Source organism: Dermacentor albipictus, chromosome 1 (assembly GCF_038994185.2).
Source record: "Dermacentor albipictus isolate Rhodes 1998 colony chromosome 1, USDA_Dalb.pri_finalv2, whole genome shotgun sequence".
NCBI classification, from domain to species: domain Eukaryota; kingdom Metazoa; phylum Arthropoda; class Arachnida; order Ixodida; family Ixodidae; genus Dermacentor; species Dermacentor albipictus.
In genome coordinates this window covers 460,504,451-460,517,382 of record NC_091821.1, presented here as the reverse complement: position 1 = coordinate 460,517,382, position 12,932 = coordinate 460,504,451, and the positions used below count along the sequence as shown (strand labels likewise).

Below are 12,932 nucleotides of genomic sequence, written 5' to 3'. Positions count from 1 at the left end.
AAAAGCGGCAGTTACAAACAATGATGCAGGCGTTTATATCAACTTGCAATACAGGGTATAAAAGATATAGTCTCCAGTATCCGCCAATATGCAAAGTACGCCTGGGCAAGCACACCCACGCTGACACAATTACACTGAAGGATCCGAGGGTTCAATTTGTATGTACAAAACGCTATAATATGAGCTTGCTATTGCTCGTCAAAACTGTGGTCTCGGCACCTACTCGGGAAAAATAGGACAGTATCGTTCACTGCACGCTTCCCGGTGATGCTTACAAGGAAATCGCCGCCGCTTTGCCGACGTTGTTTACACCGTGCGCCTTGCATACGCCGCTGCCGACAGAGCACGCGCTCGGCCTTGGAACCGTCACGGATTCTTCGGCCGATGAAGGAACTTAGCCAATTCAGCGACGATAGCCAGAAATAAACAAAAGAAAGGAGGATAGGCTGCCTCCGTGTTGAAACGGGTGCACGCGGTTTACACCGTGGGCGGCAGCAGTTTGTTCGCGCGTGTGACAGACAAGCTATCCTGCTGCCAGCAGGTGCCCAAGACGCACGTACACGCAGCACCCTGTCTCGCGCCGCCGAAGTCGGCGTGCTATCGAGTGACAAGGGGGGCGGCGCGCCCCCGCAAGCCTCCCATGACGACGCCGGCGTTGTTTCCTCGATGCGCGCGGTTGCCGCATCTGCTTGGCAGCCAGTTTCTTTTATTTTTTTGCTTTCCTCCCACGTTGGCAACGCTGTGCAAACGCTCTCTCAACGCCGCTCTCGTGTTGCCAGATGACCGCGCGTAGGGTATGCCTCTTCCACGGAAGCTGAGCCCGAGGGACTATGACGAAATAGCGATGGGCCGGTAGCGTTTCCGCTCGCGTTATGCGTGCCCGGTAACAAGGCGGCTTCGCGACCGCAGCTCGGCGTCGTCCCAAGGGGACAGCGGACCGCTGAAAGCAACACGGCTGCGAGTTCGTTCTGCGTTTATGCCTCTTTGCCTCGAAGGTGCGTTTGCAACTTACTTTCGGAATGAGCGCAAGTTTATAGTAGCTTTGTTCACTTATAGAGCTTTGTCTCCTTGAAGAAGAGCACATTCTGTTTCTGTTTCTTTTATGTATCTATTTAATGTTGGCGCTCTTGTGAGCACTTAGAATGTTCGTTAGTAGAGAAACCATGGGCTGTCCTGCCGCTGCTTTGATGTCACGCGTGAATCGGGCTCTCCCATGTAAAATTTTATCAGCGATAAATAAGCATATACGGCGAGAGCTCTTCAAGTGGTGAGCCTTAGACCTATCACTCAGATGATCTTGCGTGTGTTTTATAAAATTATGTGTCACCAACCGCTTAGCTAAGTAGCGGTTCCCTGCCTCATTATGAGGCGTGCTCCCAAATGCTCTTATACGTGCATATAAACTTTGTAGCAATGTGCAAGGAATGCCTCCATGTTTATATTCCGAAACATGCAATGAGACACTAATTATACCTTAGGCCGCTACTATTGCATTTCTTCCGGTATTTGTCAGAATAGTGCACCAAAAGCAGACTACTTATTAAGCAGGAAAAAAGAAGTAACAAATGATGATGATGAATAGGGTTTAATAGTGGAAGAGCCATGTATAGTCAACGAGGATAGCATGTATAGGATGACGTGAAATGCTATGGCAACCTTAAATTCTTTAAAAGTGATTTAGGGCGTGCATTTCAATGGGGGGGGGGGGGGGGGTGTTGCTTTATGATTGAAGTACCACGCATGACTTAAGAGCTGAAATGACAATAAGTTAAATTAGTCAGTAAGCCTATAAGAAGCGCGAATAGGTACAGTGGAAAATGAAACTTGGGAGTGGGCATAACTGCAAAAAAACGTATCTGTGTTAGTGTACTTACGGTATATCGCGCCAAGGTGCGCATTTTGAGCACTTGCAGCGCAAGCGCCAGTAGGTCTTGGCTCCCATAGTCTAATCACAAAACAAGGCCACGGCGTGGAGGATGTGCAGTGTATATTCGACTCTGGGCGCTATTTTATCGAAACCTCCATCTTTAGCTAGGAGATGACTGCATGAGCAGGAAACGTTGATTTATCAGTAAGCAAAAAGGCAGGATGTCATGCCAATGATTGATTATATGCCAATGAGAAGTGCTTCTTTCTTTGCGTCACGCACCCCTTACATTTTATTATAAGTACGTGCGCTCTCGTTAACATCTCTCCGCACAAAGGACGTGCAAGGATAAGCGTTAGATAGCACATACGAGTGCGTTGCATGTGTGTGGCCAATGCATAGATTTGCACAGGGAGGCGTCCGCCATCTTTCTTGTCGCTCTAAAATGCGTGGTCGGAGATGAGGTTCTATGACAGGTAGTTTGTTCGCAGTTTGCTTGTTCCATTTCTCTGGTCAGAAAGCTGGCAGCTTCCTCCTAGTGCTGGGCTTAAGATCCAAGGAAGAGACCAACGCGTCAGACGCAGTGCTAGCGTGCTTGACTGATGTCGCCATTTTGTCGGTGTCTTTATTGCATATTGTACTACGGTGTACGGGAATGCCGCATGCTATTATTTTCGAGCCTGTTTGGTATGCTGCGCGCAGTGATGCTACGCGTTTATTGAAGGTAGGATTGTTGCTTGCCGTACCAGGTCAAAGTTCTTGGACTACATTAAGGGGGGTAAATATCGTAAATTATTGCTTTGGCTTGCTTACTTTGATTGATGTGTTTACCAGTACTCAGAATGGCGTGTGCCTAGAAGCTAAGCATGCCGGCTCCTTTATTTGTCTTTTGTTCAAGCGATAATTCAGTCCTAGTGCAGAATATGACATGGTACGCGGTGTTTTCGAGCCGTCAGTATCAAATTGTGGGCGTCGGTGCTTTGACTGCAGAAAAAGAAATAAAGGAAACATAGCAAAGAAAAGAAAAAGAAAACATGGCTTTTCAGTTCCTTCAGACGAGCCATGTTCGATACCTCTTGACTGAAATGTCGCAGTAGGTAGTGTGGCGCTTCCAACGAGGTACGACAGGGAGCAACGCTTGCACATCATTAAGAGGGAGTGATATATTCATGCTGTCGCAGATGTTTCTTGAAGAGCAAATGGCTCGCGAATTTAAGATTTGAGATTCATTACAGTAATGGGGTCCATCTTAACAGATAAAGAATAATTAGCAGGATAGGATTTCCCAAAGTTAAAAACTGTCTGGGGTGACACCCTAATAAAAAGTATATGCAATGTTAAATTTTAACACGCAGCGGCTAGTTGCTTTCAAAAATATTATGCATAATTTAAACCGAACATTCTCTACAACGAAGCATCCGACTATACAGAAACAACATTAGCAAAATAACACAGCTAAGAAAAAAGAAACGAGAGAGAGAGAGATAGAGAGAGATAAAAGAAGGAAAGCAATAAACATACATAGAAGAACAATAACATGCGCGGTCGCAGCTAACCAGGTATATTTTTTCACAAGAATATCTTAGTAAAGAAAGAAAGCAAACGCAATAAGGAGCGTGATTTGATTTCATATAAAATTCTATTTCAGTTCGATATACCGAAAAAAAGGCAGTTTTTTTCCCTTAGTTCTAGCTTTTGGCAGTAGTAGGTTTTGTAGCTACGCAAATATTGTTTTGTTAGTATTGATACTTTCGAGAGTTACCTCTTTACGTAGAAGACCAAACTTAAGATTGATAGCTTATGAAAAAGCAACTCAAAGAGAGGTGGATATTTAAATTTTTATACATGGCAGGAGAATGACATACGGATGGGCTAAATGTCATAAGTCTTACAGCCCGATTTCATAAGTGGTAAAGGGTTTGAGGTGTGTGTTATATGTGTTTCCCCAGGATGACACGCAGTAAGCAAGATGACTGCTAGCGTAAGCGTAATAATGTCATAAACTAATGTGAAGCTGCAATCAAAAACGTGTTCATGAATGAAACGTGGTCAATTACAGGAATTCCAAATGAATCTTTCAACAGCAGCGCTGTGACATGAAGATCAAATATGAAGTGCCTATCGAGGGTTATACCAAGGAACATGGTTCGGTTAGAGGTTGGGCGTGATTGTCAAACGAAACTGCTAGGCTGGAGCTTATGCGTAACAAAGGAGAAGGAAACACCATAACTTAGTCTTAGATGGATTATTATGTAACAAGTTTGCTTTCCACCAGGACTGCACATGGCGACTGTCGTTAAGCTTTTCTTGAGTAGAATCACGAGATTTATCGCCCAATTTGGTAGTACCATCAGCATATAAAATACAACTAGATTGGCAAAGTACTGTAGATAGATGATTAATGAATACAAGGAACAGTAGAGGTCCAATAATAAGACCCCTGGGGTACCCTTTGATTAATTATTTTTACTGAGGATCTATAATGGTTAATTTCAACAAATTGTTACCGCTTACTAATGTAGTTGTTAATGAACTGTAATGGTGGGCCAGTTGTACCAAATGATTTAAGTTTGAGTAGCATAATTCGATGGTTAACTGTATCAAATGCCTTAGTAAGGTCAATGAATATGGCTTCGACCAACATACCGCTGTCTATCTAGTGCTCATTTAATGCGATCAGTACAAGAGAGACGGGCAAGCTCAGTAGAAAGGCTTTGGCGAAAGCCAAATAGATAAGGAAATAGCAGAATAAATTTAGAGAGGTACTTTGATAAACGGTTATAAAAGAGTTTCTCGGTGGCTTTACTAAAGAGCGATAGCAAGGAGACCGGATTGCAATTGTTAATAGCATACCTGCTCCTTCTTTGTGACCTAGAGCTATTTTGCCAACCTTGAGGCAGCTTGGAAAAATACCGGACCTGAACATTTTATTTAATATATTTGACTGAATGAGTGACAACTTGACAAAAGTTTTACCGTTGCGGCGCGTATCATGTCTAAGCCCTGTCCTGTTGTCTTTACAGAAGATATGACTTGATGGACTTCTTCGGGTGACATAGGATACATGCAAAATGAGTGCGCGCAATGTCGAGGGCTAGGTAAAACAGGATCAGGTTCAATATTTAGTGAAGCACTAAAGTGTTCGCTAAATGCCCTCGATATATCATTTGGATCAGTAAAACACTTGTCATTCTTAATGGTTTCACTGAAGCATGGTTTAGACCTATTATTGTTAAGAGATTTTTTGATTATTTCCGGGGTATTTTAATGTCATCTCTATTTGTATTGATTTGGCTTTAGTGGTAATCGCGTTTGGTGTGCTTAAAAATAGCAGGAACCAAGTTGGAATATGTTTTAAACCTATACTTTAGTGCGACACTAAGTGTCTAGATTTTGTGCTTCTTACGGAGTCGACTTTTCTCCTTAGTGAAGCCCATCAGCGCATTAATAATCGAAGAATTTCGTGCTTTGCGAAAGCAGTGAGTTACCTTAGTATTAAATGTACACTCTTTAATATAGTCAGATATTGTCTTGGAGAAAGACTGAAAGGTTATTTAAGCATTGTCTTCACTGACAACGCCATCCAACTTAACGAAAAACTGCACAAAAAAAAGAAAACGTGGACAAGAAAGAGAAACGACAAACACTGGATCCCGTGTTTGTAGTTTCTCTCTTTCTTGTCTACGTCTTGTCTACGTTTGTCTTGTCTACGTCTTGTCTACGTCTGTCTTGTCTACGTCTTGTCTACGTCGTGAAGTTGGAACCACACCAACTCACCAAGCTCTCAGTTTTGGTGAACGCCATCCAAATTGGTTGCACGGATCGTATGATAAACCTCGCAGAATTGATCACGAGGACTTCGTACGTGTCGTGCAACGTTCTAATCTCATATACTCTGGACAAAGAAATAAGGAATTATGATTAGTAAACGCGGTATCAAGTACTCAGGCTATGTGACTAGTTATCATGCCAGTAGAAAAATGTGATCACTTAGGGTATTCGTGCCCGTTGTGTAACGCCTAGTGGAAGCATTATTTATTCAGGAGGCACCCATAGCTGAGGAAGCACTGGATGTGGTATGAGCGTGAGTGATTATTAAGTCAAGAAATTTAAAATTCACATCATCACAGATGATTATGTTCTCATTTTCACTGATTACGGAGCTTAAAGCTAATCCTAACCGCGAACAATAAACGGAAAAAGATGATGGTGGAGAAGGATACGTATAAGCTGCTATTGTATCAGTAGTGTTTAGCGAGTACGCTTTCTGTTTAAACTCCAACCAAACAGCTTCCCATTGCTCATCTCGAAATAAAAGGTCAGTGTGATGCCTTTTAGGCGCGCGACGAGCAAATTAAAATGGCACATACACCACTGCGTTGCCCATCTCGATTGCAATATTTCGAAGTGTATCCTGAGAAGCTATACATGTATAGAATCCATGTCGCGCGGCAGATGGTGGGCCCCGATTTGAATACGTCATCACCGATAATCAGCCCCGTGTGTTTATAGGGACGTTCTTTAGGCTCTACACCATTTAAGAAGTGGCGCTCGTGTGGAGCAATTACCGGCGGATTTTGCACAGCTAGGTCCGCCTGTAGCTATAGGCACCCTGCACATGACCAGGCAGCGCCACTGATGATGTTGATAGCAATGATCATGGTGATGTTTACTGGTATCCACTTTCAAACGGGGCTGGGAGAAATAGTCAGCTAGCCTGCTTGACTCAACCAGGTTTTACTGCATATATCGCGCTTTAGCCTTATGCATATCTGATCTCTACGTAACTGTCGTGTTTAGAACCTCGATCACTATAATATATCATTATTAACAGTTGCAATGACTCCGGTTCTGTCAATCTTTTCCCTGATTTTTTTTTTCCACCAATACAATAATCGTCTCGTACATGTCGCGACTTCTGGCCAGATAATGATTCTATCCGATGTGAATCAAAACCCTTTTTGAAGTTGGACACTCCGTATGGGTTTTGCTGAGTCGATATCTTAAATAACGTGGTCCGCTATCGAAAAGCGCCGCCGCACGGCCGTTTTGACGTTTCTTGGGGCATGGCCTCCAAGATGAGGCGACGCCCCAGTTCGGAGGCGATGGTTGCGGCAAGGGGAGCTGGCGCGGTTTTCGCTATGGAAGTAAACAGCATGTCCGTGATCACAACGACAGGGTTCCTATACCTGCGAGGCTTGAATACCTTCTTTCATGGCGCTAACCGCAAGAGAAGAACGCTCAAAATACCTCAGGCAATGTCTACAAATTTCGGAGGTGGCGGTTGCAGGTGGTTTCAACATGACCGGGGCACACGTTCTTCAAGTGTATTGTCTGCCCCTCTATGACGACCTGTTATTGTGCGCTGGTTCCGCTAAGGCAGTGCCAAGGCAGAAATATATAATGAAGCTTCCCCACAGAATCTTGTACATCAGGTTGTTGTTTACAGGTTTAACAACAACCGAAGAATTCATGCAGGTTTCCGCGACTGCCACGCTTGGTGTCGCGGTGAGAGGAAAATATGCTGCGACTGTGTCTTTGCACGTTCACAGGATGACGTCGACCTTGTGCACAAGTCAGCGACGTACCTGAAATGTTCTTTCGTTGTAGAAAGGATATCGGTCTTCGGAAGAATTCACGAACTAAAAGCAGAATTTAGTAACGGCTTGTTGGCTAGCCGCGGTTTTTTACATAAGCATGAGTTTACCCTGTTTTCAGGCGCTTCAGGTCTGGGGTATACCGAATGCCAATCAATCGATGCGCTCTTTGCAGAGACAAACGTCCTTTCAAAATAACCGCATTGCTAGATCCTGTCGGCGATTAGGAAGCGCTGCTTTCGAATAAAAAACAACTAAACATAGTTTCAAATATTTTATTGCCCGAAAAGCAGAATCAATGACGAGGCAAAGTTCTCATCCACACAAAAAAACTAGTTTGTGCGTTTGAGTTGATTTTCTGTTCAGGATGGCCTTTTCAGAAGCGTCGCTAACTAGAAACATACCTGTAACGTTTGCCTTAGCCGAATCAAGTTGGTTGGCTTGATTACAATGTGGATTGAGATGAAGCATACTAAAACACATCCGTGAAATCGACACGCGCTGCTTCAGCCATCTCGCAACATCATCTGCGGCTTTGCAAAATACAGTAGTTGCTCAAGTGTGCAAGTAACTGGCTGGTGGAGTGGGGAATAGCAGATATTTTGGAATAAGAAGTCTGCTTAATGTGGGGGATTTCTAAACGGGAATTTGTGAAACGGGACGGCAATCTACAAGACGTCGGCACAAGAGAGAGAGATAATTTATTTGAATGAAGGCATAGAGGTCGGCCTGAGCTAACACGCTCTAGCCTGCTACTCTGCACAGGGGGAGGGGGAACAGGGACATAAAGGTGTGATGAGGGACGATGATGACATAGAAAGAGGGGTGCGCAACGGTGAAAGCAAATTCAGCATTGTGATAATCAACATTCAGAAAGCTCATTCATGAAGTGACTATCTGGTTCCGTATCTAGTCAGTAGCCGCCAATTCAAGTGAACTTAAAGGCTAGGACGAAGCCGGTGTGTGGGCCTGCCTTGCGTGAGCAGCACAAGTGCCAAACAAAAGCTTTATAGCATATAAAGAGCTGCGATAAGCGGCTCCAGCACGGCGAGCACCTGCAGGGCACTTGTAGCGTCCGGATTCTGGAGACCACCGAGAATCATGCGCGTTAACTCCACCAGGTGCTTCAGCATTTCCTGTACGCGCTCCTTCTCATTGTGTCCATCTCCTTGCTTGCCCATAGTGCCACCGGTTTCATTGGCCCTATCATTCTTGGCTTCATGGCGCAGAGGACCACTAGGGCCCGGTGGCATGGCCGTGGTCCTAAAGGGCAGCAAGGGCTATACCGCGTATGTATCAGCCGGTGGAGGTGAATGTTTGTTGCGTGCTGTCATCGACCTTAAATTAGCAGCAGGTGCCGTTACCGTCCTCGATGCACGCACCGGCAGAGGTGGTCGTGGCGCCTGTGCCCCGCTATGTAGTTCTTCTGAAATCGCTGTGTGGCGCTTTTTTCGCGAGCGTTGGTCATGTTGGCGAACAGATTGAGCAGCTTCTTTACGTGAAGATTGGTCTCTTGCCTTTTTTCGAAGAATACGAACTTCTTGTTTCATCTTTGGGCATTCCTTCGAAGTCACTTTCGGAGAGCCAGTATAGTTGGGACATTTAAATGAAGACGCCTCACACTCGTTGTTATTATGCTCTCCGCCGCAACGCGAGCAGGTGGCTTTGCTTCTACAAACAGCCCTCACGTGTCCTATCTTTAGACATTTCCGGCACTGAACAGGCCTCGGAACGAATGGTCGTACACGGTGAATCACGTACGCCACTTTGACAGACGCTGGTAATGTCGCAGAAGCAAACATTAACTTTATACATCGGGAGTTCCCCAAGCGGTGAATCACAAGAATGCGCACCGATGGCCTCAAAAGACTCTTGAAGTCCGCATCCTTCATATCAAGCCCCACGTTGGAAATCACACCAGTCGTTGTCTCCTTCCCGTAAGTAATAAAGGAACGGACAGGGATTCCGCTTAACTGTGGAATGGTCTTTAACTTCTCCAGTATTGCGGAATTTTTCACATCTATTGTCAGGATGTTCCTGCGAGCGTTGATCCTGATCTCGTTGATTTGCCCAGGGGCCACACTTTCAAAATATTTGGTTAGAAACTCCCTGTTGAGGAAGTCCATGCTGTGTGACGTCGAGAGTGACACGTAAGAAACCAGGAAGGACTCCCTCTCACTCTGATTCGATGAAGTCGTCTCAGTCGACATGCGCGACATGTTCTTCATACGGCGGCCCACGACTACGGTGTACTCGCTGTCAGAGTCCATGGCTTCTGGCGTTGAGCTCTCCCAGGAATCGAGCTAGTCCGAGCTTCCAAAGGCACGTTGTGCAAAAGTGAGCGACGAAGCGGATGGCTAACCTTGTTCACGTGGTCGTGGGACATCTTCTTGCTCATCCGTCATGAAGTGACTCTATCGGAAATAGAATCATGCTTTTAACGTCCGAGTGGCATCCATCAGCTGTTATAATTCGCATTACTTTCATCAACTTCTTACGTATTACGCTCGGTTTCTTCAACCAAATAACCGCAACCAAGTGGAAAAGAAACGTACTGCAGGTAACTCGATCACCTTGCCATCAGAATAGATTAAATTAAAATACTGAGTATGTTGATGACTTTCTTCGACGAACCAGCTGGGTCCAGAGTTAGGGCCATTGCTTCTCCGATATCCATGTCGGCAATATGTTTCGTAGCAGGAGCGTTGCTGTAAACATTGTGCAGCCTACAGCGCAGTAGGTGTTACGGTTTGGACGCGGACGCATTGCAATGAACGTGGAGAAGCTCGGTTTTCAGGTTAAAGGGACACTAAAGTTTAATATTAAGTCAATGAGGACTGTTCAAATACCATTTCAGAAACCTCGAAATGCTTGTTTCATGCGAAGAAGAGACTTGTTTTTAGAGAAAATGCGCTCTTCAGCGTCAGCGTACCTCTAGCGCAGTTCAAATTGCCTGCCCTCCGATCGAGGAGTGGCGACGTCATGGTCTCACAGTGGCGTTGCGCCGTCGGTGAGTAAAACGGTGCCCTGCAAACGGCGCTACGGCCTTTCTGCGCAAAACGCAAACGTGCGGCCAGAAACAAAGCCAAAAGAGAGCCAACAGCAGCGTGAAAGCGCAACTATGGTGGCTAGCGGAAGTGAAACGTGCGATGATAAGCTGGTTCTTTATTTTGCGACGCCAACTTTGACGCTCGTTGCAATGGACGACCCTGACAACGACACATTGGCTCGCGATGCTGGGCTCGACTTCAGCGATTTAAGCACTGATGAACGTGACCTGCTGCGCGAACCGTTCGCGCATCCCACGACATCACATGGACGTGGCATTCTCGCAGCTTGTTCCAAATGAAAGTTTCGCGACCCAGCAGAACCAGCGAAGCACGACATGATAACGAAACAACAGAAACTCCAAAGCAGCACGGCGCAGAGTCGAGAGCGCAGTCAAGCGAAAACGAAACCTTTCGACCACCCATACTACTGAAGGGTAACGTCAAAATGTTATCGTTTCTTAGAATCGAACAGGAGTAGACAAGGAGCATTTTCTTTCGTCTTATAACCTAATGAAATGATATTTTTAATACGAGTAGTTGAGTCCCTGTGACATAAATTATGATGAGGAGTGCCTTCGTCATCGGGCTAGTACCGGAATGTCGCTGGTCTCAAATCGTTTCATGCATTTACTCAATTTCTCGGTTACTAAAGCTCTGTTCGCGATTATATTGACGCCTTAGACGTTTTAGAGCATTGCGTTATCACTTTAACTTGACTTCATAGTAACGTTTGTGTCCCTTTAAGCTTAATGGATCCAGAACAAAACCCAAATGAAGTGCCCGTCTGGTCTCTGTTTATTGACGCTGCACTACTGCTGCAGCTCTCAAATTGTGCTTGCGTCCCTGTTAGAGGCGCTCTCGTCGGGGCTGGGGTTCCTCTGGAGGGTGTCTATAGAGAAACTATTCCTCCTCGGTATGAGGCGAGAGGAGAATAATTTAGGACATCGGGGAAGTATTGTCGTCCTGAAATTAATGTCTATATGCACATGATGACTATACGAGTATACACAGTGACCTGGCCTTGCACTGCCATTTAATCAGGCGGTGTCGTTTACAAGCATGCAATCTTATCAAGTGCTCTAGCGGTGGCCGTTATATACCAGAAGTTGCAGCGCTTCAAGGGGCAGCCATCTTTTGAGGGCGCTGCAGGAGCTGGCGAAAAGGTCAACCGGGATAATGCTCAGCCTGTACTTCATGCTTGACGCCAGTGTTCCCCTGTCATGCCTTTTTCGTCAGTTGCTCCCTCATCAAACCAGCAGTCCAGTGCGGGACGAGCCAACACGTGGCGGCGGGGACCGAGATTAAGTGCAGTGGTATGCGTAAAACAATATTCTGGTCTATGCTAAGCAGAGTTCGCAGATGCCCGTCAGTGAAAATAATTCTTAGCTTTTTAGATCAAACGTGATTCCTCGTGAGCGGACTGCTATATGCTGTCGCTCGCAATTTGTGATGTACGCCATTTGCTAATTTCAGCTTAAATAGGGTATTCACAGCCAACAACGCTGATTTCTCGCTGAGTTCGGTCATGGCTAGAAGTCCGCGCTGTCCTGCTCTCACGAAGTCAGGCTTAGAGGGAAGTAAGGAAGGTACACTTGGTATCCAACCACGCCCTCTCACTAGCAAAGTGAAAGTTTTTACAACATTAATCCTGCCTATTTTGTCCAATGGCTAACGCCCTTGCCCTTAAGGAAGCTGGATCTAATCGTTGATGGCATTAAATTGTTTACCAATCTGCCCGAAAGCAGCACACATGCATGGAGGGCAGAAATGAAGTTTTTATTTTCGGCGACAGCTTTTGGGAGGGGGGCAAAGCAAAAATTGCACCAAAGTATACCCACGCGAGAAGTGCTTAGAACGCTAAAACGATAACATGAAAATTGCATAAAAATCACTTTCATAACTCTCACTGTCGGAATTTTCATGTTAGATAGCTCGGTGCGCGCTAGATGGCCATAATTACTCATTTACAGCTTCTCTCATCGGATGTGTAGCGTGCCCTGTTGTGTACAACTAAAAGTTTCTACAGGCTCAAGTAGTAAGTCAGGGCGCTTGCCGTGGCACCAATCCACACCCATAAATAGTGTACAACGAGCAAAAGATTTCAAAGATTTTAGATTTGAAAGCTAAGGATTGTGTGGGACGGCACATCGTGCGAGGCTCAGAAGTCGCAAAATTTCAGTTTCTGATGAGTACTGCGCCGCCACCAGGCTCACTAGCAGGAGGCTAATTGCGTTCGCAAAATATTTGCCTGGATCGCCAGCTCTTAAGCTTCGCTGCGATAAGCTTGCTGTTAATCAAAAGCAATGTGTTTATGACCCCAACACAGACAACGTTCCCGAGCTTCCACGGCCGCATCATCGTTCCCTCCCCGATAGCGCGTCTCATAGCTCGAAATCACGCACGATGTATTCGCATCTG

General features: G+C 45.5%; 1 protein-coding gene across 1 annotated transcript in view; it reads left to right on the top strand.

Annotated features, from left to right (window-relative positions):
* Window positions 1-792: 792 nt before the first annotated feature.
* The window catches only part of LOC135902807 (proline-rich protein 5-like), a 58,195-nt gene continuing 46,055 nt past the window's right edge, over window positions 793-12,932 (top strand). Inside the window, exon 1 of the mRNA XM_070537697.1 lies at window positions 793-995. The gene's annotated coding sequence lies outside the window, so the exon portion shown is untranslated. The remainder of the gene's footprint in view (window positions 996-12,932) is intronic.